Source organism: Pseudophryne corroboree, chromosome 11 (assembly GCF_028390025.1).
Source record: "Pseudophryne corroboree isolate aPseCor3 chromosome 11, aPseCor3.hap2, whole genome shotgun sequence".
NCBI classification, from domain to species: domain Eukaryota; kingdom Metazoa; phylum Chordata; class Amphibia; order Anura; family Myobatrachidae; genus Pseudophryne; species Pseudophryne corroboree.
Window position 1 is genome coordinate 179,332,175 of NC_086454.1, and position 25,528 is coordinate 179,357,702.

The 25,528-nt window shown below is 35.7% G+C and overlaps 22 non-coding genes across 22 annotated transcripts; all 22 read right to left on the reverse strand.

Annotated features, from left to right (window-relative positions):
• Positions 1–253: 253 nt before the first annotated feature.
• On the reverse strand, positions 254–336 carry TRNAS-UGA (transfer RNA serine (anticodon UGA)). Its single transcript has one exon. It is a non-coding gene; the product is annotated as a tRNA-Ser (tRNA).
• Positions 337–1,414: 1,078 nt separating this feature from the next.
• On the reverse strand, positions 1,415–1,496 carry TRNAS-UGA (transfer RNA serine (anticodon UGA)). The gene has a single exon. It is a non-coding gene; the product is annotated as a tRNA-Ser (tRNA).
• Positions 1,497–2,575: 1,079 nt separating this feature from the next.
• TRNAS-UGA (transfer RNA serine (anticodon UGA)) lies at positions 2,576–2,657 on the reverse strand. The gene has a single exon. It is a non-coding gene; the product is annotated as a tRNA-Ser (tRNA).
• Positions 2,658–3,737: 1,080 nt separating this feature from the next.
• Positions 3,738–3,819, reverse strand: TRNAS-UGA (transfer RNA serine (anticodon UGA)). Its single transcript has one exon. It is a non-coding gene; the product is annotated as a tRNA-Ser (tRNA).
• Positions 3,820–4,898: 1,079 nt separating this feature from the next.
• TRNAS-UGA (transfer RNA serine (anticodon UGA)) lies at positions 4,899–4,980 on the reverse strand. The gene has a single exon. It is a non-coding gene; the product is annotated as a tRNA-Ser (tRNA).
• A 1,080-nt stretch (positions 4,981–6,060) lies between these two features.
• On the reverse strand, positions 6,061–6,142 carry TRNAS-UGA (transfer RNA serine (anticodon UGA)). Its single transcript has one exon. It is a non-coding gene; the product is annotated as a tRNA-Ser (tRNA).
• A 1,080-nt stretch (positions 6,143–7,222) lies between these two features.
• TRNAS-UGA (transfer RNA serine (anticodon UGA)) lies at positions 7,223–7,304 on the reverse strand. Its single transcript has one exon. It is a non-coding gene; the product is annotated as a tRNA-Ser (tRNA).
• A 1,080-nt stretch (positions 7,305–8,384) lies between these two features.
• TRNAS-UGA (transfer RNA serine (anticodon UGA)) lies at positions 8,385–8,466 on the reverse strand. The gene has a single exon. It is a non-coding gene; the product is annotated as a tRNA-Ser (tRNA).
• Positions 8,467–9,545: 1,079 nt separating this feature from the next.
• On the reverse strand, positions 9,546–9,627 carry TRNAS-UGA (transfer RNA serine (anticodon UGA)). The gene has a single exon. It is a non-coding gene; the product is annotated as a tRNA-Ser (tRNA).
• A 1,080-nt stretch (positions 9,628–10,707) lies between these two features.
• TRNAS-UGA (transfer RNA serine (anticodon UGA)) lies at positions 10,708–10,790 on the reverse strand. The gene has a single exon. It is a non-coding gene; the product is annotated as a tRNA-Ser (tRNA).
• A 1,078-nt stretch (positions 10,791–11,868) lies between these two features.
• On the reverse strand, positions 11,869–11,950 carry TRNAS-UGA (transfer RNA serine (anticodon UGA)). The gene has a single exon. It is a non-coding gene; the product is annotated as a tRNA-Ser (tRNA).
• Positions 11,951–13,029: 1,079 nt separating this feature from the next.
• TRNAS-UGA (transfer RNA serine (anticodon UGA)) lies at positions 13,030–13,111 on the reverse strand. Its single transcript has one exon. It is a non-coding gene; the product is annotated as a tRNA-Ser (tRNA).
• Positions 13,112–14,191: 1,080 nt separating this feature from the next.
• On the reverse strand, positions 14,192–14,273 carry TRNAS-UGA (transfer RNA serine (anticodon UGA)). The gene has a single exon. It is a non-coding gene; the product is annotated as a tRNA-Ser (tRNA).
• A 1,079-nt stretch (positions 14,274–15,352) lies between these two features.
• Positions 15,353–15,434, reverse strand: TRNAS-UGA (transfer RNA serine (anticodon UGA)). The gene has a single exon. It is a non-coding gene; the product is annotated as a tRNA-Ser (tRNA).
• A 1,080-nt stretch (positions 15,435–16,514) lies between these two features.
• On the reverse strand, positions 16,515–16,596 carry TRNAS-UGA (transfer RNA serine (anticodon UGA)). Its single transcript has one exon. It is a non-coding gene; the product is annotated as a tRNA-Ser (tRNA).
• Positions 16,597–17,676: 1,080 nt separating this feature from the next.
• On the reverse strand, positions 17,677–17,758 carry TRNAS-UGA (transfer RNA serine (anticodon UGA)). Its single transcript has one exon. It is a non-coding gene; the product is annotated as a tRNA-Ser (tRNA).
• A 1,079-nt stretch (positions 17,759–18,837) lies between these two features.
• TRNAS-UGA (transfer RNA serine (anticodon UGA)) lies at positions 18,838–18,919 on the reverse strand. The gene has a single exon. It is a non-coding gene; the product is annotated as a tRNA-Ser (tRNA).
• Positions 18,920–19,998: 1,079 nt separating this feature from the next.
• On the reverse strand, positions 19,999–20,080 carry TRNAS-UGA (transfer RNA serine (anticodon UGA)). Its single transcript has one exon. It is a non-coding gene; the product is annotated as a tRNA-Ser (tRNA).
• Positions 20,081–21,160: 1,080 nt separating this feature from the next.
• TRNAS-UGA (transfer RNA serine (anticodon UGA)) lies at positions 21,161–21,242 on the reverse strand. The gene has a single exon. It is a non-coding gene; the product is annotated as a tRNA-Ser (tRNA).
• A 1,080-nt stretch (positions 21,243–22,322) lies between these two features.
• Positions 22,323–22,404, reverse strand: TRNAS-UGA (transfer RNA serine (anticodon UGA)). The gene has a single exon. It is a non-coding gene; the product is annotated as a tRNA-Ser (tRNA).
• Positions 22,405–23,484: 1,080 nt separating this feature from the next.
• Positions 23,485–23,566, reverse strand: TRNAS-UGA (transfer RNA serine (anticodon UGA)). The gene has a single exon. It is a non-coding gene; the product is annotated as a tRNA-Ser (tRNA).
• Positions 23,567–24,646: 1,080 nt separating this feature from the next.
• Positions 24,647–24,728, reverse strand: TRNAS-UGA (transfer RNA serine (anticodon UGA)). The gene has a single exon. It is a non-coding gene; the product is annotated as a tRNA-Ser (tRNA).
• Positions 24,729–25,528: the final 800 nt, after the last annotated feature.

A 25,528-nucleotide genomic window follows, 5' to 3' on the forward strand; every position in this document is an offset into this window, starting at 1 on the left:
CATCTTGAATGCATTTAGTTTTTAAACCAGCTTGAAAAGCAAATGGATTTCGAGTCCATCACCTTAACCACTCGGCCACAACTACCTTAATGTTGTTTCACTGACAAGCTGTGTGCAAAATCAATGTTTTCCTTTTTTGGTAGCTTTTACAGTAAGTTATACTTTGGGAAATGTAAAAGCTACTTTAGTTTCATGGAAAATAAAGTTATCAAGGACAAATGAGCTTAGCTTTCTACATGCATAAAAAGCAGTACGTAGCTGGCAGGATTATGAACCTGCGCGGAGAAACCCCAATGGATTTCAAGTCCATCACCTTAACCACTCGGCCACAACTACCTGACCTCAATTGGATGGTGCTACTTGGAAATCAAATTTTTTTCCTGTTGGCAGAAATATCTGATACATTTTATTTTAATTTGCTTCAATATTAATATGTAAACTTTGTGAAATATAATAGCTAGTATAGTTTAATATTAAATATAGGTGTCACGGACTTTTGATCTTGTACTAAATTAATTAGAAATCAGAGCCTTTAACATCACACCATGCCAACACTAGTGCTCATGAACTGTATTGTACATTTTACGGACATTTTATCAAATAATAATCATTTAAAATATATTAGGTTTTTCATTGGTCTATCCACAGGTTCTCAAACTCGGTTCTCAGATCCCCACACAGTGCATGTTTTGCAGGTCTCCTCGCAGAACCACAAGTAAATAATTAGCTCCACAAGTGGACTTTTTAAAATGTGTCAGTGAGTAATTAATACACCTATGCACCTGCTGGGTTACCTGCAAAACATACACTGTGTGGGGTCCTGAGGACTGAGTTTGAGAACTTATGGTCTATTCCTTAATAAAGTTTGGAATTATAACAACTGACACTGCACAATTAATAGTTTGTTGATTACCAGACATTATTTCTTACCTTTCATTACATCTCTACAGCTGTAAGTCCAGTTAGAAAGAATCTGCATGAATAAGTTGCCACTGGGAAACATTTATACAAGGTCACAAGCATGTACATAGAATGCAGGAAGACACTGTCTGAGATTATATGGTTTAAAAAGAAGTCCATTGTAAAACAGGATATATCTGTAGGTGAGCTAAACTGAGATTGAGAACTCAATTCTTAAACATAACATGCTTTGATTCTCTTCATCTTGAATGCATTTCGTTTTTAAACCAGCTTGAAAAGCAAATGGATTTCGAGTCCATCACCTTAACCACTCGGCCACAACTACCTTAATGTTGTTTCACTGACAAGCTGTGTACAAAATCAATGTTTTCCTTTTTTGGTAGCTTTTACAGTAAGTTATACTTTGGGAAATGTAAAAGCTACTTTAGTTTCATGGAAAATAAAATTATCAAGGACAAATGAGCTTAGCTTTCTACATGCATAAAAAGCAGTACGTAGCTGGCAGGATTTGAACCTGCGCGGGAAAACCCCAATGGATTTCAAGTCCATCACCTTAACCACTCGGCCACAACTACCTGACCTCAATTGGATGGTGCTACTTGGAAATCAAAACATTTTTCCTGTTGGCAGAAATATCTGATACATTTTATTTTAATTTGCTTCAATATTAATATGTAAACTTTGTGAAATATAATAGCTAGTATAGTTTAATATCAAATATAGGTGTCAAGGACTTTTGATCTTGTACTAAATTAATTAGAAATCAGAGCCTTTAACATCACACCATGCCAACACTAGTGCTCATGAACTGTATTGCACATTTTACGGACATTTTATCAAATAATAATCATTTAAAATATATTAGGTTTTTCATTGGTCTATTCCACAGGTTCTCAAACTCGGTTCTCAGAACCCCACACAGTGCATGTTTTGCAGGTCTCCTCGCAGAACCACAAGTAAATAATTAGCTCCACAAGTGGACTTTTTAAAATGTGTCAGTGAGTAATTAATACACCTATGCACCTGCTGGGTTACCTGCAAAACATACACTGTGTGGGGTCCTGAGGACTGAGTTTGAGAACTTATGGTCTATTCCTTAATAAAGTTTGGAATTATAACAACTGACACTGCACAATTAATAGTTTGTTGATTACCAGACATTTTTTCTTACCTTTGATTACATCTCTACAGCTGTAAATCCAGATAGAAAGAATCTGCATGCACAAGTTGCCACTGGGAAACATTTTACAAGGTCACAAGCATGTACATAGAATGCAGGAAGACACTGTCTGAGATTATATGGTTTAAAAAGAAGTCCATTGTAAAACAGGATATATATGTAGGTGAGCTAAGCTGAGATTGAGAACTCAATTCTTAAACATAACATGCTTTGATTCTCTTCATCTTGAATGCATTTCGTTTTTAAACCAGCTTGAAAAGCAAATGGATTTCGAGTCCATCACCTTAACCACTCGGCCACAACTACCTTAATGTTGTTTCACTGACAAGCTGTGTGCAAAATCAATGTTTTCCTTTTTTGGTAGCTTTTACAGTAAGTTATACTTTGGGAAATGTAAAAGCTACTTTAGTTTCATGGAAAATAAAGTTATCAAGGACAAATGAGCTTAGCTTTCTACATGCATAAAAAGCAGTACGTAGCTGGCAGGATTTGAACCTGCGCGGGGAAACCCCAATGGATTTCAAGTCCATCGCCTTAACCACTCGGCCACAACTACCTGACCTCAATTGGATGGTGCTACTTGGAAATCAAAACATTTTTCCTGTTGGCAGAAATATCTGATACATTTTATTTTAATTTGCTTCAATATTAATATGTAAACTTTGTGAAATATAATAGCTAGTATAGTTTAATGTCAAATATAGGTGTCAAGGACTTTTGATCTTGTACTAAATTAATTAGAAATCAGAGCCTTTAACATCACACCATGCCAACACTAGTGCTCATGAACTGTATTGTACATTTTACGGACATTTTATCAAATAATAATAATTTAATATATATTAGGTTTTTCATTGGTCTATTCCACAGGTTCTCAAACTCGGTTCTCAGAACCCCACACAGTGCATGTTTTGCAGGTCTCCTCGCAGAACCACAAGTAAATAATTAGCTCCACAAGTGGACTTTTTAAAATGTGTCAGTGAGTAATTAATACACCTATGCACCTGCTGGGTTACCTGCAAAACATACACTGTGTGGGGTCCTGAGGACTGAGTTTGAGAACTTATGATCTATTCCTTAATAAAGTTTGGAATTATAACAACTGACACTGCACAATTAATAGTTTGTTGATTACCAGACATTATTTCTTACCTTTCATTACATCTCTACAGCTGTAAGTCCAGATAGAAAGAATCTGCATGCATAAGTTGCCACTGGGAAACATTTATACAAGGTCACAAGCATGTACATAGAATGCAGGAAGACACTGTCTGAGATTATATGGTTTAAAAAGAAGTCCATTGTAAAACAGGATATATATGTAGGTGAGCTAAGCTGAGATTGAGAACTCAATTCTTAAACATAACATGCTTTGATTCTCTTCATCTTGAATGCATTTAGTTTTTAAACCAGCTTGAAAAGCAAATGGATTTCGAGTCCATCACCTTAACCACTCGGCCACAACTACCTTAATGTTGTTTCACTGACAAGCTGTGTGCAAAATCAATGTTTTCCTTTTTTGGTAGCTTTTACAGTAAGTTATACTTTGGGAAATGTAAAAGCTACTTTAGTTTCATGGAAAATAAAGTTATCAAGGACAAATGAGCTTAGCTTTCTACATGCATAAAAAGCAGTACGTAGCTGGCAGGATTTGAACCTGCGCGGAGAAACCCCAATGGATTTCAAGTCCATCACCTTAACCACTCGTCCACAACTACCTGACCTCAATTGGATGGTGCTACTTGGAAATCAAAATTTTTTCCTGTTGGCAGAAATATCTGATACATTTTATTTTAATTTGTTTCAAAATGAATATGTAAACTTTGTGAAATATAATAGCTAGTATAGTTTAATATTAAATATAGGTGTCACGGACTTTTGATCTTGTACTAAATTAATTAGAAATCAGAGCCTTTAACATCACACCATGCCAACACTAGTGCTCATGAACTGTATTGTACATTTTACGGACATTTTATCAAATAATAATCATTTAAAATATATTAGGTTTTTCATTGGTCTATTCCACAGGTTCTCAAACTCGGTTCTCAGAACCCCACACAGTGCATGTTTTGCAGGTCTCCTCGCAGAACCACAAGTAAATAATTAGCTCCACAAGTGGACTTTTTAAAATGTGTCAGTGAGTAATTAATACACCTATGCACCTGCTGGGTTACCTGCAAAACATACACTGTGTGGGGTCCTGAGGACTGAGTTTGAGAACTTATGGTCTATTCCTTAATAAAGTTTGGAATTATAACAACTGACACTGCACAATTAATAGTTTGTTGATTACCAGACATTATTTCTTACCTTTCATTACATCTCTACAGCTGTAAGTCCAGTTAGAAAGAATCTGCATGAATAAGTTGCCACTGGGAAACATTTATACAAGGTCACAAGCATGTACATAGAATGCAGGAAGACACTGTCTGAGATTATATGGTTTAAAAAGAAGTCCATTGTAAAACAGGATATATCTGTAGGTGAGCTAAGCTGAGATTGAGAACTCAATTCTTAAACATAACATGCTTTGATTCTCTTCATCTTGAATGCATTTCGTTTTTAAACCAGCTTGAAAAGCAAATGGATTTCGAGTCCATCACCTTAACCACTCAGCCACAACTACCTTAATGTTGTTTCACTGACAAGCTGTGTACAAAATCAATGTTTTCCTTTTTTGGTAGCTTTTACAGTAAGTTATACTTTGGGAAATGTAAAAGCTACTTTAGTTTCATGGAAAATAAAGTTATCAAGGACAAATGAGCTTAGCTTTCTACATGCATAAAAAGCAGTACGTAGCTGGCAGGATTTGAACCTGCACGGGAAAACCCCAATGGATTTCAAGTCCATCACCTTAACCACTCGGCCACAACTACCTGACCTCAATTGGATGGTGCTACTTGGAAATCAAAACATTTTTCCTGTTGGCAGAAATATCTGATACATTTTATTTTAATTTGCTTCAATATTAATATGTAAACTTTGTGAAATATAATAGCTAGTATAGTTTAATATTAAATATAGGTGTCACGGACTTTTGATCTTGTACTAAATTAATTAGAAATCAGAGCCTTTAACATCACACCATGCCAACACTAGTGCTCATGAACTGTATTGTACATTTTACGGACATTTTATCAAATAATAATCATTTAAAATATATTAGGTTTTTCATTGGTCTATTCCACAGGTTCTCAAACTCGGTTCTCAGAACCCCACACAGTGCATGTTTTGCAGGTCTCCTCGCAGAACCACAAGTAAATAATTAGCTCCACAAGTGGACTTTTTAAAATGTGTCAGTGAGTAATTAATACACCTATGCACCTGCTGGGTTACCTGCAAAACATACACTGTGTGGGGTCCTGAGGACTGAGTTTGAGAACTTATGGTCTATTCCTTAATAAAGTTTGGAATTATAACAACTGACACTGCACAATTAATAGTTTGTTGATTACCAGACATTATTTCTTACCTTTCATTACATCTCTACAGCTGTAAGTCCAGTTAGAAAGAATCTGCATGAATAAGTTGCCACTGGGAAACATTTATACAAGGTCACAAGCATGTACATAGAATGCAGGAAGACACTGTCTGAGATTATATGGTTTAAAAAGAAGTCCATTGTAAAACAGGATATATCTGTAGGTGAGCTAAGCTGAGATTGAGAACTCAATTCTTAAACATAACATGCTTTGATTCTCTTCATCTTGAATGCATTTCGTTTTTAAACCAGCTTGAAAAGCAAATGGATTTCGAGTCCATCACCTTAACCACTCGGCCACAACTACCTTAATGTTGTTTCACTGACAAGCTGTGTACAAAATCAATGTTTTCCTTTTTTGGTAGCTTTTACAGTAAGTTATACTTTGGGAAATGTAAAAGCTACTTTAGTTTCATGGAAAATAAAGTTATCAAGGACAAATGAGCTTAGCTTTCTACATGCATAAAAAGCAGTACGTAGCTGGCAGGATTTGAACCTGCACGGGAAAACCCCAATGGATTTCAAGTCCATCACCTTAACCACTCGGCCACAACTACCTGACCTCAATTGGATGGTGCTACTTGGAAATCAAAACATTTTTCCTGTTGGCAGAAATATCTGATACATTTTATTTTAATTTGCTTCAATATTAATATGTAAACTTTGTGAAATATAATAGCTAGTATAGTTTAATATCAAATATAGGTGTCAAGGACTTTTGATCTTGTACTAAATTAATTAGAAATCAGAGCCTTTAACATCACACCATGCCAACACTAGTGCTCATGAACTGTATTGCACATTTTACGGACATTTTATCAAATAATAATCATTTAAAATATATTAGGTTTTTCATTGGTCTATTCCACAGGTTCTCAAACTCGGTTCTCAGAACCCCACACAGTGCATGTTTTGCAGGTCTCCTCGCAGAACCACAAGTAAATAATTAGCTCCACAAGTGGACTTTTTAAAATGTGTCAGTGAGTAATTAATACACCTATGCACCTGCTGGGTTACCTGCAAAACATACACTGTGTGGGGTCCTGAGGACTGAGTTTGAGAACTTATGGTCTATTCCTTAATAAAGTTTGGAATTATAACAACTGACACTGCACAATTAATAGTTTGTTGATTACCAGACATTATTTCTTACCTTTCATTACATCTCTACAGCTGTAAGTCCAGATAGACAGAATCTGCATGCATAAATTGCCACTGGGAAACATTTATACAAGGTCACAAGCATGTACATAGAATGCAGGAAGACACTGTCTGAGATTATATGGTTTAAAAAGAAGTCCATTGTAAAACAGGATATATATGTAGGTGAGCTAAGCTGAGATTGAGAACTCAATTCTTAAACATAACATGCTTTGATTCTCTTCATCTTGAATGCATTTAGTTTTTAAACCAGCTTGAAAAGCAAATGGATTTCGAGTCCATCACCTTAACCACTCGGCCACAACTACCTTAATGTTGTTTCACTGACAAGCTGTGTGCAAAATCAATGTTTTCCTTTTTTGGTAGCTTTTACAGTAAGTTATACTTTGGGAAATGTAAAAGCTACTTTAGTTTCATGGAAAATAAAGTTATCAAGGACAAATGAGCTTAGCTTTCTACATGCATAAAAAGCAGTACGTAGCTGGCAGGATTTGAACCTGCGCGGGGAAACCCCAATGGATTTCAAGTCCATCGCCTTAACCACTCGGCCACAACTACCTGACCTCAATTGGATGGTGCTACTTGGAAATCAAAACATTTTTCCTGTTGGCAGAAATATCTGATACATTTTATTTTAATTTGCTTCAATATTAATATGTAAACTTTGTGAAATATAATAGCTAGTATAGTTTAATGTCAAATATAGGTGTCAAGGACTTTTGATCTTGTACTAAATTAATTAGAAATCAGAGCCTTTAACATCACACCATGCCAACACTAGTGCTCATAAACTGTATTGTACATTTTACGGACATTTTATCAAATAATAATCATTTAAAATATATTAGGTTTTTCATTGGTCTATTCCACAGGTTCTCAAACTCGGTTCTCAGAACCCCACACAGTGCATGTTTTGCAGGTCTCCTCGCAGAACCACAAGTAAATAATTAGCTCCACAAGTGGACTTTTTAAAATGTGTCAGTGAGTAATTAATACACCTATGCACCTGCTGGGTTACCTGCAAAACATACACTGTGTGGGGTCCTGAGGACTGAGTTTGAGAACTTATGGTCTATTCCTTAATAAAGTTTAGAATTATAACAACTGACACTGCACAATTAATAGTTTGTTGATTACCAGACATTATTTCTTACCTTTCATTACATCTCTACAGCTGTAAGTCCAGTTAGAAAGAATCTGCATGCATAAGTTGCCACTGGGAAACATTTATACAAGGTCACAAGCATGTACATAGAATGCAGGAAGACACTGTCTGAGATTATATGGTTTAAAAAGAAGTCCATTGTAAAACAGGATATATATGTAGGTGAGCTAAGCTGAGATTGAGAACTCAATTCTTAAACATAACATGCTTTGATTCTCTTCATCTTGAATGCATTTCGTTTTTAAACCAGCTTGAAAAGCAAATGGATTTCGAGTCCATCACCTTAACCACTCGGCCACAACTACCTTAATGTTGTTTCACTGACAAGCTGTGTACAAAATCAATGTTTTCCTTTTTTGGTAGCTTTTACAGTAAGTTATACTTTGGGAAATGTAAAAGCTACTTTAGTTTCATGGAAAATAAAGTTATCAAGGACAAATGAGCTTAGCTTTCTACATGCATAAAAAGCAGTACGTAGCTGGCAGGATTTGAACCTGCGCGGGGAAACACCAATGGATTTCAAGTCCATCGCCTTAACCACTCGGCCACAACTACCTGACCTCAATTGGATGGTGCTACTTGGAAATCAAAACATTTTTCCTGTTGGCAGAAATATCTGATACATTTTATTTTAATTTGCTTCAATATTAATATGTAAACTTTGTGAAATATAATAGCTAGTATAGTTTAATATCAAATATAGGTGTCAAGGACTTTTGATCTTGTACTAAATTAATTAGAAATCAGAGCCTTTAACATCACACCATGCCAACACTAGTGCTCATGAACTGTATTGTACATTTTACGGACATTTTATCAAATAATAATCATTTAAAATATATTAGGTTTTTCATTGGTCTATTCCACAGGTTCTCAAACTCGGTTCTCAGAAACCCACACAGTGCATGTTTTGCAGGTCTCCTCGCATAACCACAAGTAAATAATTAGCTCCACAAGTGGACTTTTTAAAATGTGTCAGTGAGTAATTAATACACCTATGCACCTGCTGGGTTACCTGCAAAACATACACTGTGTGGGGTCCTGAGGACTGAGTTTGAGAACTTATGGTCTATTCCTTAATAAAGTTTGGAATTATAACAACTGACACTGCACAATTAATAGTTTGTTGATTACCAGACATTTTTTCTTACCTTTGATTACATCTCTACAGCTGTAAATCCAGATAGAAAGAATCTGCATGCACAAGTTGCCACTGGGAAACATTTTACAAGGTCACAAGCATGTACATAGAATGCAGGAAGACACTGTCTGAGATTATATGGTTTAAAAAGAAGTCCATTGTAAAACAGGATATATATGTAGGTGAGCTAAGCTGAGATTGAGAACTCAATTCTTAAACATAACATGCTTTGATTCTCTTCATCTTGAATGCATTTCGTTTTTAAACCAGCTTGAAAAGCAAATGGATTTCGAGTCCATCACCTTAACCACTCGGCCACAACTACCTTAATGTTGTTTCACTGACAAGCTGTGTGCAAAATCAATGTTTTCCTTTTTTGGTAGCTTTTACAGTAAGTTATACTTTGGGAAATGTAAAAGCTACTTTAGTTTCATGGAAAATAAAGTTATCAAGGACAAATGAGCTTAGCATTCTACATGCATAAAAAGCAGTACGTAGCTGGCAGGATTTGAACCTGCGCGGGGAAACCCCAATGGATTTCAAGTCCATCGCCTTAACCACTCGGCCACAACTACCTGACCTCAATTGGATGGTGCTACTTGGAAATCAAAACATTTTTCCTGTTGGCAGAAATATCTGATACATTTTATTTTAATTTGCTTCAATATTAATATGTAAACTTTGTGAAATATAATAGCTAGTATAGTTTAATGTCAAATATAGGTGTCAAGGACTTTTGATCTTGTACTAAATTAATTAGAAATCAGAGCCTTTAACATCACACCATGCCAACACTAGTGCTCATGAACTGTATTGTACATTTTACGGACATTTTATCAAATAATAATCATTTAAAATATATTAGGTTTTTCATTGGTCTATTCCACAGGTTCTCAAACTCGGTTCTCAGAACCCCACACAGTGCATGTTTTGCAGGTCTCCTCGCAGAACCACAAGTAAATAATTAGCTCCACAAGTGGACTTTTTAAAATGTGTCAGTGAGTAATTAATACACCTATGCACCTGCTGGGTTACCTGCAAAACATACACTGTGTGGGGTCCTGAGGACTGAGTTTGAGAACTTATGATCTATTCCTTAATAAAGTTTGGAATTATAACAACTGACACTGCACAATTAATAGTTTGTTGATTACCAGACATTATTTCTTACCTTTCATTACATCTCTACAGCTGTAAGTCCAGATAGAAAGAATCTGCATGCATAAGTTGCCACTGGGAAACATTTATACAAGGTCACAAGCATGTACATAGAATGCAGGAAGACACTGTCTGAGATTATATGGTTTAAAAAGAAGTCCATTGTAAAACAGGATATATATGTAGGTGAGCTAAGCTGAGATTGAGAACTCAATTCTTAAACATAACATGCTTTGATTCTCTTCATCTTGAATGCATTTAGTTTTTAAACCAGCTTGAAAAGCAAATGGATTTCGAGTCCATCACCTTAACCACTCGGCCACAACTACCTTAATGTTGTTTCACTGACAAGCTGTGTGCAAAATCAATGTTTTCCTTTTTTGGTAGCTTTTACAGTAAGTTATACTTTGGGAAATGTAAAAGCTACTTTAGTTTCATGGAAAATAAAGTTATCAAGGACAAATGAGCTTAGCTTTCTACATGCATAAAAAGCAGTACGTAGCTGGCAGGATTATGAACCTGCTCGGAGAAACCCCAATGGATTTCAAGTCCATCACCTTAACCACTCGGCCACAACTACCTGACCTCAATTGGATGGTGCTACTTGGAAATCAAAATTTTTTCCTGTTGGCAGAAATATCTGATACATTTTATTTTAATTTGCTTCAATATTAATATGTAAACTTTGTGAAATATAATAGCTAGTATAGTTTAATATTAAATATAGGTGTCACGGACTTTTGATCTTGTACTAAATTAATTAGAAATCAGAGCCTTTAACATCACACCATGCCAACACTAGTGCTCATGAACTGTATTGTACATTTTACGGACATTTTATCAAATAATAATCATTTAAAATATATTAGGTTTTTCATTGGTCTATCCACAGGTTCTCAAACTCGGTTCTCAGATCCCCACACAGTGCATGTTTTGCAGGTCTCCTCGCAGAACCACAAGTAAATAATTAGCTCCACAAGTGGACTTTTTAAAATGTGTCAGTGAGTAATTAATACACCTATGCACCTGCTGGGTTACCTGCAAAACATACACTGTGTGGGGTCCTGAGGACTGAGTTTGAGAACTTATGGTCTATTCCTTAATAAAGTTTGGAATTATAACAACTGACACTGCACAATTAATAGTTTGTTGATTACCAGACATTATTTCTTACCTTTCATTACATCTCTACAGCTGTAAGTCCAGTTAGAAAGAATCTGCATGAATAAGTTGCCACTGGGAAACATTTATACAAGGTCACAAGCATGTACATAGAATGCAGGAAGACACTGTCTGAGATTATATGGTTTAAAAAGAAGTCCATTGTAAAACAGGATATATCTGTAGGTGAGCTAAGCTGAGATTGAGAACTCAATTCTTAAACATAACATGCTTTGATTCTCTTCATCTTGAATGCATTTCGTTTTTAAACCAGCTTGAAAAGCAAATGGATTTCGAGTCCATCACCTTAACCACTCGGCCACAACTACCTTAATGTTGTTTCACTGACAAGCTGTGTACAAAATCAATGTTTTCCTTTTTTGGTAGCTTTTACAGTAAGTTATACTTTGGGAAATGTAAAAGCTACTTTAGTTTCATGGAAAATAAAATTATCAAGGACAAATGAGCTTAGCTTTCTACATGCATAAAAAGCAGTACGTAGCTGGCAGGATTTGAACCTGCGCGGGAAAACCCCAATGGATTTCAAGTCCATCACCTTAACCACTCGGCCACAACTACCTGACCTCAATTGGATGGTGCTACTTGGAAATCAAAACATTTTTCCTGTTGGCAGAAATATCTGATACATTTTATTTTAATTTGCTTCAATATTAATATGTAAACTTTGTGAAATATAATAGCTAGTATAGTTTAATATCAAATATAGGTGTCAAGGACTTTTGATCTTGTACTAAATTAATTAGAAATCAGAGCCTTTAACATCACACCATGCCAACACTAGTGCTCATGAACTGTATTGCACATTTTACGGACATTTTATCAAATAATAATCATTTAAAATATATTAGGTTTTTCATTGGTCTATTCCACAGGTTCTCAAACTCGGTTCTCAGAACCCCACACAGTGCATGTTTTGCAGGTCTCCTCGCAGAACCACAAGTAAATAATTAGCTCCACAAGTGGACTTTTTAAAATGTGTCAGTGAGTAATTAATACACCTATGCACCTGCTGGGTTACCTGCAAAACATACACTGTGTGGGGTCCTGAGGACTGAGTTTGAGAACTTATGGTCTATTCCTTAATAAAGTTTGGAATTATAACAACTGACACTGCACAATTAATAGTTTGTTGATTACCAGACATTTTTTCTTACCTTTCATTACATCTCTACAGCTGTAAATCCAGATAGAAAGAATCTGCATGCACAAGTTGCCACTGGGAAACATTTTACAAGGTCACAAGCATGTACATAGAATGCAGGAAGACACTGTCTGAGATTATATGGTTTAAAAAGAAGTCCATTGTAAAACAGGATATATATGTAGGTGAGCTAAGCTGAGATTGAGAACTCAATTCTTAAACATAACATGCTTTGATTCTCTTCATCTTGAATGCATTTCGTTTTTAAACCAGCTTGAAAAGCAAATGGATTTCGAGTCCATCACCTTAACCACTCGGCCACAACTACCTTAATGTTGTTTCACTGACAAGCTGTGTGCAAAATCAATGTTTTCCTTTTTTGGTAGCTTTTACAGTAAGTTATACTTTGGGAAATGTAAAAGCTACTTTAGTTTCATGGAAAATAAAGTTATCAAGGACAAATGAGCTTAGCTTTCTACATGCATAAAAAGCAGTACGTAGCTGGCAGGATTTGAACCTGCGCGGGGAAACCCCAATGGATTTCAAGTCCATCGCCTTAACCACTCGGCCACAACTACCTGACCTCAATTGGATGGTGCTACTTGGAAATCAAAACATTTTTCCTGTTGGCAGAAATATCTGATACATTTTATTTTAATTTGCTTCAATATTAATATGTAAACTTTGTGAAATATAATAGCTAGTATAGTTTAATGTCAAATATAGGTGTCAAGGACTTTTGATCTTGTACTAAATTAATTAGAAATCAGAGCCTTTAACATCACACCATGCCAACACTAGTGCTCATGAACTGTATTGTACATTTTACGGACATTTTATCAAATAATAATAATTTAATATATATTAGGTTTTTCATTGGTCTATTCCACTGGTTCTCAAACTCGGTTCTCAGAACCCCACACAGTGCATGTTTTGCAGGTCTCCTCGCAGAACCACAAGTAAATAATTAGCTCCACAAGTGGACTTTTTAAAATGTGTCAGTGAGTAATTAATACACCTATGCACCTGCTGGGTTACCTGCAAAACATACACTGTGTGGGGTCCTGAGGACTGAGTTTGAGAACTTATGATCTATTCCTTAATAAAGTTTGGAATTATAACAACTGACACTGCACAATTAATAGTTTGTTGATTACCAGACATTATTTCTTACCTTTCATTACATCTCTACAGCTGTAAGTCCAGATAGAAAGAATCTGCATGCATAAGTTGCCACTGGGAAACATTTATACAAGGTCACAAGCATGTACATAGAATGCAGGAAGACACTGTCTGAGATTATATGGTTTAAAAAGAAGTCCATTGTAAAACAGGATATATATGTAGGTGAGCTAAGCTGAGATTGAGAACTCAATTCTTAAACATAACATGCTTTGATTCTCTTCATCTTGAATGCATTTAGTTTTTAAACCAGCTTGAAAAGCAAATGGATTTCGAGTCCATCACCTTAACCACTCGGCCACAACTACCTTAATGTTGTTTCACTGACAAGCTGTGTGCAAAATCAATGTTTTCCTTTTTTGGTAGCTTTTACAGTAAGTTATACTTTGGGAAATGTAAAAGCTACTTTAGTTTCATGGAAAATAAAGTTATCAAGGACAAATGAGCTTAGCTTTCTACATGCATAAAAAGCAGTACGTAGCTGGCAGGATTTGAACCTGCGCGGAGAAACCCCAATGGATTTCAAGTCCATCACCTTAACCACTCGTCCACAACTACCTGACCTCAATTGGATGGTGCTACTTGGAAATCAAAATTTTTTCCTGTTGGCAGAAATATCTGATACATTTTATTTTAATTTGTTTCAAAATGAATATGTAAACTTTGTGAAATATAATAGCTAGTATAGTTTAATATTAAATATAGGTGTCACGGACTTTTGATCTTGTACTAAATTAATTAGAAATCAGAGCCTTTAACATCACACCATGCCAACACTAGTGCTCATGAACTGTATTGTACATTTTACGGACATTTTATCAAATAATAATCATTTAAAATATATTAGGTTTTTCATTGGTCTATTCCACAGGTTCTCAAACTCGGTTCTCAGAACCCCACACAGTGCATGTTTTGCAGGTCTCCTCGCAGAACCACAAGTAAATAATTAGCTCCACAAGTGGACTTTTTAAAATGTGTCAGTGAGTAATTAATACACCTATGCACCTGCTGGGTTACCTGCAAAACATACACTGTGTGGGGTCCTGAGGACTGAGTTTGAGAACTTATGGTCTATTCCTTAATAAAGTTTGGAATTATAACAACTGACACTGCACAATTAATAGTTTGTTGATTACCAGACATTATTTCTTACCTTTCATTACATCTCTACAGCTGTAAGTCCAGTTAGAAAGAATCTGCATGAATAAGTTGCCACTGGGAAACATTTATACAAGGTCACAAGCATGTACATAGAATGCAGGAAGACACTGTCTGAGATTATATGGTTTAAAAAGAAGTCCATTGTAAAACAGGATATATCTGTAGGTGAGCTAAGCTGAGATTGAGAACTCAATTCTTAAACATAACATGCTTTGATTCTCTTCATCTTGAATGCATTTCGTTTTTAAACCAGCTTGAAAAGCAAATGGATTTCGAGTCCATCACCTTAACCACTCGGCCACAACTACCTTAATGTTGTTTCACTGACAAGCTGTGTACAAAATCAATGTTTTCCTTTTTTGGTAGCTTTTACAGTAAGTTATACTTTGGGAAATGTAAAAGCTACTTTAGTTTCATGGAAAATAAAGTTATCAAGGACAAATGAGCTTAGCTTTCTACATGCATAAAAAGCAGTACGTAGCTGGCAGGATTTGAACCTGCGCGGGAAAACCCCAATGGATTTCAAGTCCATCACCTTAACCACTCGGCCACAACTACCTGACCTCAATTGGATGGTGCTACTTGGAAATCAAAACATTTTTCCTGTTGGCAGAAATATCTGATACATTTTATTTTAATTTGCTTCAATATTAATATGTAAACTTTGTGAAATATAATAGCTAGTATAGTTTAATATTAAATATAGGTGTCACGGACTTTTGATCTTGTACTAAATTAATTAGAAATCAGAGCCTTTAACATCACACCATGCCAACACTAGTGCTCATGAACTGTATTGTACATTTTACGGACATTTTATCAAATAATAATCATTTAAAATATATTAGGTTTTTCATTGGTCTATTCCACAGGTTCTCAAACTCGGTTCTCAGAACCCCACACAGTGCATGTTTTGCAGGTCTCCTCGCAGAACCACAAGTAAATAATTAGCTCCACAAGTGGACTTTTTAAAATGTGTCAGTGAGTAATTAATACACCTATGCACCTGCTGGGTTACCTGCAAAACATACACTGTGTGGGGTCCTGAGGACTGAGTTTGAGAACTTATGGTCTATTCCTTAATAAAGTTTGGAATTATAACAACTGACACTGCACAATTAATAGTTTGTTGATTACCAGACATTATTTCTTACCTTTCATTACATCTCTACAGCTGTAAGTCCAGTTAGAAAGAATCTGCATGAATAAGTTGCCACTGGGAAACATTTATACAAGGTCACAAGCATGTACATAGAATGCAGGAAGACACTGTCTGAGATTATATGGTTTAAAAAGAAGTCCATTGTAAAACAGGATATATCTGTAGGTGAGCTAAGCTGAGATTGAGAACTCAATTCTTAAACATAACATGCTTTGATTCTCTTCATCTTGAATGCATTTCGTTTTTAAACCAGCTTGAAAAGCAAATGGATTTCGAGTCCATCACCTTAACCACTCGGCCACAACTACCTTAATGTTGTTTCACTGACAAGCTGTGTACAAAATCAATGTTTTCCTTTTTTGGTAGCTTTTACAGTAAGTTATACTTTGGGAAATGTAAAAGCTACTTTAGTTTCATGGAAAATAAAGTTATCAAGGACAAATGAGCTTAGCTTTCTACATGCATAAAAAGCAGTACGTAGCTGGCAGGATTTGAACCTGCACGGGAAAACCCCAATGGATTTCAAGTCCATCACCTTAACCACTCGGCCACAACTACCTGACCTCAATTGGATGGTGCTACTTGGAAATCAAAACATTTTTCCTGTTGGCAGAAATATCTGATACATTTTATTTTAATTTGCTTCAATATTAATATGTAAACTTTGTGAAATATAATAGCTAGTATAGTTTAATATCAAATATAGGTGTCAAGGACTTTTGATCTTGTACTAAATTAATTAGAAATCAGAGCCTTTAACATCACACCATGCCAACACTAGTGCTCATGAACTGTATTGCACATTTTACGGACATTTTATCAAATAATAATCATTTAAAATATATTAGGTTTTTCATTGGTCTATTCCACAGGTTCTCAAACTCGGTTCTCAGAACCCCACACAGTGCATGTTTTGCAGGTCTCCTCGCAGAACCACAAGTAAATAATTAGCTCCACAAGTGGACTTTTTAAAATGTGTCAGTGAGTAATTAATACACCTATGCACCTGCTGGGTTACCTGCAAAACATACACTGTGTGGGGTCCTGAGGACTGAGTTTGAGAACTTATGGTCTATTCCTTAATAAAGTTTGGAATTATAACAACTGACACTGCACAATTAATAGTTTGTTGATTACCAGACATTATTTCTTACCTTTCATTACATCTCTACAGCTGTAAGTCCAGATAGACAGAATCTGCATGCATAAGTTGCCACTGGGAAACATTTATACAAGGTCACAAGCATGTACATAGAATGCAGGAAGACACTGTCTGAGATTATATGGTTTAAAAAGAAGTCCATTGTAAAACAGGATATATATGTAGGTGAGCTAAGCTGAGATTGAGAACTCAATTCTTAAACATAACATGCTTTGATTCTCTTCATCTTGAATGCATTTAGTTTTTAAACCAGCTTGAAAAGCAAATGGATTTCGAGTCCATCACCTTAACCACTCGGCCACAACTACCTTAATGTTGTTTCACTGACAAGCTGTGTGCAAAATCAATGTTTTCCTTTTTTGGTAGCTTTTACAGTAAGTTATACTTTGGGAAATGTAAAAGCTACTTTAGTTTCATGGAAAATAAAGTTATCAAGGACAAATGAGCTTAGCTTTCTACATGCATAAAAAGCAGTACGTAGCTGGCAGGATTTGAACCTGCGCGGGGAAACCCCAATGGATTTCAAGTCCATCGCCTTAACCACTCGGCCACAACTACCTGACCTCAATTGGATGGTGCTACTTGGAAATCAAAATTTTTTCCTGTTGGCAGAAATATCTGAAACATTTTATTTTAATTTGCTTCAAAATTAATATGTAAACTTTGTGAAATATAATAGCTAGTATAGTTTAATATTAAATATAGGTGTCACGGACTTTTGATCTTGTACTAAATTAATTAGAAATCAGAGCCTTTAACATCACACCATGCCAACACTAGTGCTCATGAACTGTATTGTACATTTTACGGACATTTTATCAAATAATAATCATTTAAAATATATTAGGTTTTTCATTGGTCTATTCCACAGGTTCTCAAACTCGGTTCTCAGAACCTCACACAGTGCATGTTTTGCAGGTCTCCTCGCAGAACCACAAGTAAATAATTAGCTCCACAATTGGACTTTTTAAAATGTGTCAGTGAGTAATTAATACACCTATGCACCTGCTGGGTTACCTGCAAAACATACACTGTGTGGGGTCCTGAGGACTGAGTTTGAGAACTTATGATCTATTCCTTAATAAAGTTTGGAATTATAACAACTGACACTGCACAATTAATAGTTTGTTGATTACCAGACATTATTTCTTACCTTTCATTACATCTCTACAGCTGTAAGTCCAGATAGAAAGAATCTGCATGCATAGGTTGCCACTGGGAAACATTTATACAAGGTCACAAGCATGTACATAGAATGCAGGAAGACACTGTCTGAGATTATATGGTTTAAAAAGAAGTCCATTGTAAAACAGGATATATATGTAGGTGAGCTAAGCTGAGATTGAGAACTCAATTCTTAAACATAACATGCTTTGATTCTCTTCATCTTGAATGCATTTCGTTTTTAAACCAGCTTGAAAAGCAAATGGATTTCAAGTCCATCACCTTAACCACTCGGCCACAACTACCTTAATGTTGTTTCACTGACAAGCTGTGTACAAAATCAATGTTTTCCTTTTTTGTTAGCTTTTACAGTAAGTTATACTTTGGGAAATGTAAAAGCTACTTTAGTTTCATGGAAAATAAAGTTATCAAGGACAAATGAGCTTAGCTTTTTACATGCATAAAAAGCAGTACGTAGCTGGCAGGATTTGAACCTGCGCGGAGAAACCCCAATGGTTTTCAAGTCCATCACCTTAACCACTCGTCCACAACTACCTGACCTCAATTGGATGGTGCTACTTGGAAATCAAAATTTTTTCCTGTTGGCAGAAATATCTGAAACATTTTATTTTAATTTGCTTCAAAATTAATATGTAAACTTTGTGAAATATAATAGCTAGTATAGTTTAATATTAAATATAGGTGTCACGGACTTTTGATCTTGTACTAAATTAATTAGAAATCAGAGCCTTTAACATCACACCATGCCAACACTAGTGCTCATGAACTGTATTGTACATTTTACGGACATTTTATCAAATAATAATCATTTAAAATATATTAGGTTTTTCATTGGTCTATTCCACAGGTTCTCAAACTCGGTTCTCAGAACCCCACACAGTGCATGTTTTGCAGGTCTCCTCGCAGAACCACAAGTAAATAATTAGCTCCACAAGTGGACTTTTTAAAATGTGTCAGTGAGTAATTAATACACCTATGCACCTGCTGGGTTACCTGCAAAACATACACTGTGTGGGGTCCTGAGGACTGAGTTTGAGAACTTATGGTCTATTCCTTAATAAAGTTTGGAATTATAACAACTGACACTGCACAATTAATAGTTTGTTGATTACCAGACATTATTTCTTACCTTTCATTACATCTCTACAGCTGTAAGTCCAGATAGACAGAATCTGCATGCATAAGTTGCCACTGGGAAACATTTATACAAGGTCACAAGCATGTACATAGAATGCAGGAAGACACTGTCTGAGATTATATGGTTTAAAAAGAAGTCCATTGTAAAACAGGATATATATGTAGGTGAGCTAAGCTGAGATTGAGAACTCAATTCTTAAACATAACATGCTTTGATTCTCTTCATCTTGAATGCATTTAGTTTTTAAACCAGCTTGAAAAGCAAATGGATTTCGAGTCCATCACCTTAACCACTCGGCCACAACTACCTTAATGTTGTTTCACTGACAAGCTGTGTGCAAAATCAATGTTTTCCTTTTTTGGTAGCTTTTACAGTAAGTTATACTTTGGGAAATGTAAAAGCTACTTTAGTTTCATGGAAAATAAAGTTATCAAGGACAAATGAGCTTAGCTTTCTACATGCATAAAAAGCAGTACGTAGCTGGCAGGATTTGAACCTGCGCGGGGAAACCCCAATGGATTTCAAGTCCATCGCCTTAACCACTCGGCCACAACTACCTGACCTCAATTGGATGGTGCTACTTGGAAATCAAAACATTTTTCCTGTTGGCAGAAATATCTGATACATTTTATTTTAATTTGCTTCAATATTAATATGTAAACTTTGTGAAATATAATAGCTAGTATAGTTTAATGTCAAATATAGGTGTCAAGGACTTTTGATCTTGTACTAAATTAATTAGAAATCAGAGCCTTTAACATCACACCATGCCAACACTAGTGCTCATAAACTGTATTGTACATTTTACGGACATTTTATCAAATAATAATCATTTAAAATATATTAGGTTTTTCATTGGTCTATTCCACAGGTTCTCAAACTCGGTTCTCAGAACCCCACACAGTGCATGTTTTGCAGGTCTCCTCGCAGAACCACAAGTAAATAATTAGCTCCACAATTGGACTTTTTAAAATGTGTCAGTGAGTAATTAATACACCTATGCACCTGCTGGGTTACCTGCAAAACATACACTGTGTGGGGTCCTGAGGACTGAGTTTGAGAACTTATGATCTATTCCTTAATAAAGTTTGGAATTATAACAACTGACACTGCACAATTAATAGTTTGTTGATTACCAGACATTATTTCTTACCTTTCATTACATCTCTACAGCTGTAAGTCCAGATAGAAAGAATCTGCATGCATAGGTTGCCACTGGGAAACATTTATACAAGGTCACAAGCATGTACATAGAATGCAGGAAGACACTGTCTGAGATTATATGGTTTAAAAAGAAGTCCATTGTAAAACAGGATATATATGTAGGTGAGCTAAGCTGAGATTGAGAACTCAATTCTTAAACATAACATGCTTTGATTCTCTTCATCTTGAATGCATTTCGTTTTTAAACCAGCTTGAAAAGCAAATGGATTTCAAGTCCATCACCTTAACCACTCGGCCACAACTACCTTAATGTTGTTTCACTGACAAGCTGTGTACAAAATCAATGTTTTCCTTTTTTGTTAGCTTTTACAGTAAGTTATACTTTGGGAAATGTAAAAGCTACTTTAGTTTCATGGAAAATAAAGTTATCAAGGACAAATGAGCTTAGCTTTCTACATGCATAAAAAGCAGTACGTAGCTGGCAGGATTTGAACCTGCGCGGGAAAACCCCAATGGATTTCAAGTCCATCACCTTAACCACTCGGCCACAACTACCTGTCCTCAATTGGATGGTGCTACTTGGAAATCAAAACATTTTTCCTGTTGGCAGAAATATCTGATACATTTTATTTTAATTTGCTTCAATATTAATATGTAAACTTTGTGACATATAATAGCTAGTATAGTTTAATATCAAACATAGGTGTCAAGGACATTTGATCTTGTACTAAATTAATTAGAAATCAGAGCCTTTAACATCACACCATGCCAACACTAGTGCTCATGAACTGTATTGTACATTTTACGGACATTTTATCAAATAATAATCATTTAAAATATATTAGGTTTTTCATTGGTCTATTCCACAGGTTCTCAAACTCGGTTCTCAGAACCCCACACAGTGCATGTTTTGCAGGTCTCCTAGCAGAACCACAAGTAAATAATTAGCTCCACAAGTGGACTTTTTAAAATGTGTCAGTAAGTAATTAATACACCTATGCACCTGCTGGGTTACCTGCAAAACATACACTGTGTGGGGTCCTGAGGACTGAGTTTGAGAACTTATGGTCTATTCCTTAATAAAGTTTGGAATTATAACAACTGACACTGCACAATTAATAGTTTGTTGATTACCAGACATTATTTCTTACCTTTCATTACATCTCTACAGCTGTAAGTCCAGATAGAAAGAATCTGCATGCATAAGTTGCCACTGGGAAACATTTATACAAGGTCACAAGCATGTACATAGAATGCAGGAAGACACTGTCTGAGATTATATGGTTTAAAAAGAAGTCCATTGTAAAACAGGATATATATGTAGGTGAGCTAAGCTGACATTGAGAACTCAATTCTTAAACATAACATGCTTTGATTCTCTTCATCTTGAATGCATTTCGTTTTTAAACCAGCTTGAAAAGCAAATGGATTTCGAGTCCATCACCTTAACCACTCGGCCACAACTACCTTAATGTTGTTTCACTGACAAGCTGTGTGCAAAATCAATGTTTTCCTTTTTTGGTAGCTTTTACAGTAAGTTAAACTTTGGGAAATGTAAAAGCTACTTTAGTCTCATGGAAAATAAAGTTATCAAGGACAAATGAGCTTAGCTTTCTACATGCATATAAAGCAGTACGTAGCTGGCAGGATTTCAACCTGCGCGGGGAAACCCCAATGGATTTCAAGTCCATCGCCTTAACCACTCGGCCACAACTACCTGACCTCAATTGGATGGTGCTACTTGGAAATCAAAACATTTTTCCTGTTGGCAGAAATATCTGATACATTTTATTTTAATTTGCTTCAATATTAATATGTAAACTTTGTGAAATATAATAGCTAGTATAGTTTAATGTCAAATATAGGTGTCAAGGACTTTTGATCTTGTACTAACTTAATTAGAAATCAGAGCCTTTAACATCACACCATGCCAACACTAGTGCTCATGAACTGTATTGTACATTTTACGGACATTTTATCAAATAATAATCATTTAAAATATATTAGGTTTTTCATTGGTCTATTCCACAGGTTCTCAAACTCGGTTCTCAGAACCCCACACAGTGCATGTTTTGCAGGTCTCCTCGCAGAACCACAAGTAAATAATTAGCTCCACAAGTGGACTTTTTAAAATGTGTCAGTGAGTAATTAATACACCTATGCACCTGCTGGGTTACCTGCAAAACATACACTGTGTGGGGTCCTGAGGACTGAGTTTGAGAACTTATGGTCTATTCCTTAATAAAGTTTGGAATTATAACAACTGACACTGCACAATTAATAGTTTGTTGATTACCAGACATTATTTCTTACCTTTCATTACATCTCTACAGCTGTAAGTCCAGATAGAAAGAATCTGCATGCATAAGTTGCCACTGGGAAACATTTATACAAGGTCACAAGCATGTACATAGAATGCAGGAAGACACTGTCTGAGATTATATGGTTTAAAAAGAAGTCCATTGTAAAACAGGATATATATGTAGGTGAGCTAAGCTGAGATTGAGAACTCAATTCTTAAACATAACATGCTTTGATTCTCTTCATCTTGAATGCATTTCGTTTTTAAACCAGCTTGAAAAGCAAATGGATTTCGAGTCCATCACCTTAACCACTCGGCCACAACTACCTTAATGTTGTTTCACTGACAAGCTGTGTACAAAATCAATGTTTTCCTTTTTTGGTAGCTTTTACAGTAAGTTATACTTTGGGAAATGTAAAAGCTACTTTAGTTTCATGGAAAATAAAGTTATCAAGGACAAATGAGCTTAGCTTTCTACATGCATAAAAAGCAGTACGTAGCTGGCAGGATTTGAACCTGCGCGGGGAAACCCCAATGGATTTCAAGTCTATCGCCTTAACCACTCGGCCACAACTACCTGACATCAATTGGATGGTGCTACTTGGAAATCAAAACATTTTTCCTGTTGGCAGAAATATCTGATACATTTTATTTTAATTTGCTTCAATATTAATATGTAAACTTTGTGAAATATAATAGCTAGTATAGTTTAATGTCAAATATAGGTGTCAAGGACTTTTGATCTTGTACTAAATTAATTAGAAATCAGAGCCTTTAACATCACACCATGCCAACACTAGTGCTCATGAACTGTATTGTACATTTTACGGACATTTTATCAAATAATAATCATTTAAAATATATTAGGTTTTTCATTGGTCTATTCCACAGGTTCTCAAACTCGGTTCTCAGAACCCCACACAGTGCATGTTTTGCAGGTCTCCTCGCAGAACCACAAGTAAATAATTAGCTCCACAAGTGGACTTTTTAAAATGTGTCAGTGAGTAATTAATACACCTATGCACCTGCTGGGTTACCTGCAAAACATACACTGTGTGGGGTCCTGAGGACTGAGTTTGAGAACTTATGATCTATTCCTTAATAAAGTTTGGAATTATAACAACTGACACTGCACAATTAATAGTTTGTTGATTACCAGACATTATTTCTTACCTTTCATTACATCTCTACAGCTGTAAGTCCAGATAGAAAGAATCTGCATGCATAAGTTGCCACTGGGAAACATTTATACAAGGTCACAAGCATGTACATAGAATGCAGGAAGACACTGTCTGAGATTATATGGTTTAAAAAGAAGTCCATTGTAAAACAGGATATATATGTAGGTGAGCTAAGCTGAGATTGAGAACTCAATTCTTAAACATAACATGCTTTTATTCTCTTCATCTTGAATGCATTTCGTTTTTAAACCAGCTTGAAAAGCAAATGGATTTCGAGTCCATCACCTTAACCACTCGGCCACAACTACCTTAATGTTGTTTCACTGACAAGCTGTGTACAAAATCAATGTTTTCCTTTTTTGGTAGCTTTTACAGTAAGTTATACTTTGGGAAATGTAAAAGCTACTTTAGTTTCATGGAAAATAAAGTTATCAAGGACAAATGAGCTTAGCTTTCTACATGCATAAAAAGCAGTACGTAGCTGGCAGGATTTGAACCTGCGCGGGGAAACCCCAATGGATTTCAAGTCCATCGCCTTAACCACTCGGCCACAACTACCTGACCTCAATTGGATGGTGCTACTTGGAAATCAAAACATTTTTCCTGTTGGCAGAAATATCTGACACATTTTATTTTAATTTGCTTCAATATTAATATGTAAACTTTGTGAAATATAATAGCTAGTATAGTTTAATGTCAAATATAGGTGTCAAGGACTTTTGATCTTGTACTAAATTAATTAGAAATCAGAGCCTTTAACATCACACCATGCCAACACTAGTGCTCATGAACTGTATTGTACATTTTACGGACATTTTATCAAATAATAATCATTTAAAATATATTAGGTTTTTCATTGGTCTATTCCACAGGTTCTCAAACTCGGTTCTCAGAACCCCACACAGTGCATGTTTTGCAGGTCTCCTCGCAGAACCACAAGTAAATAATTAGCTCCACAAGTGGACTTTTTAAAATGTGTCAGTGAGTAATTAATACACCTATGCACCTGCTGGGTTACCTGCAAAACATACACTGTGTGGGGTCCTGAGGACTGAGTTTGAGAACTTATGGTCTATTCCTTAATAAAGTTTGGAATTATAACAACTGACACTGCACAATTAATAGTTTGTTGATTACCAGACATTATTTCTTACCTTTCATTACATCTCTACAGCTGTAAGTCCAGTTAGAAAGAATCTGCATGAATAAGTTGCCACTGGGAAACATTTATACAAGGTCACAAGCATGTACATAGAATGCAGGAAGACACTGTCTGAGATTATATGGTTTAAAAAGGGGTGGTCTTCTGTTTGCCGGCGGTCGGGCTCCCGGCGCTCAGTATACCGGCGCCGGGAGCC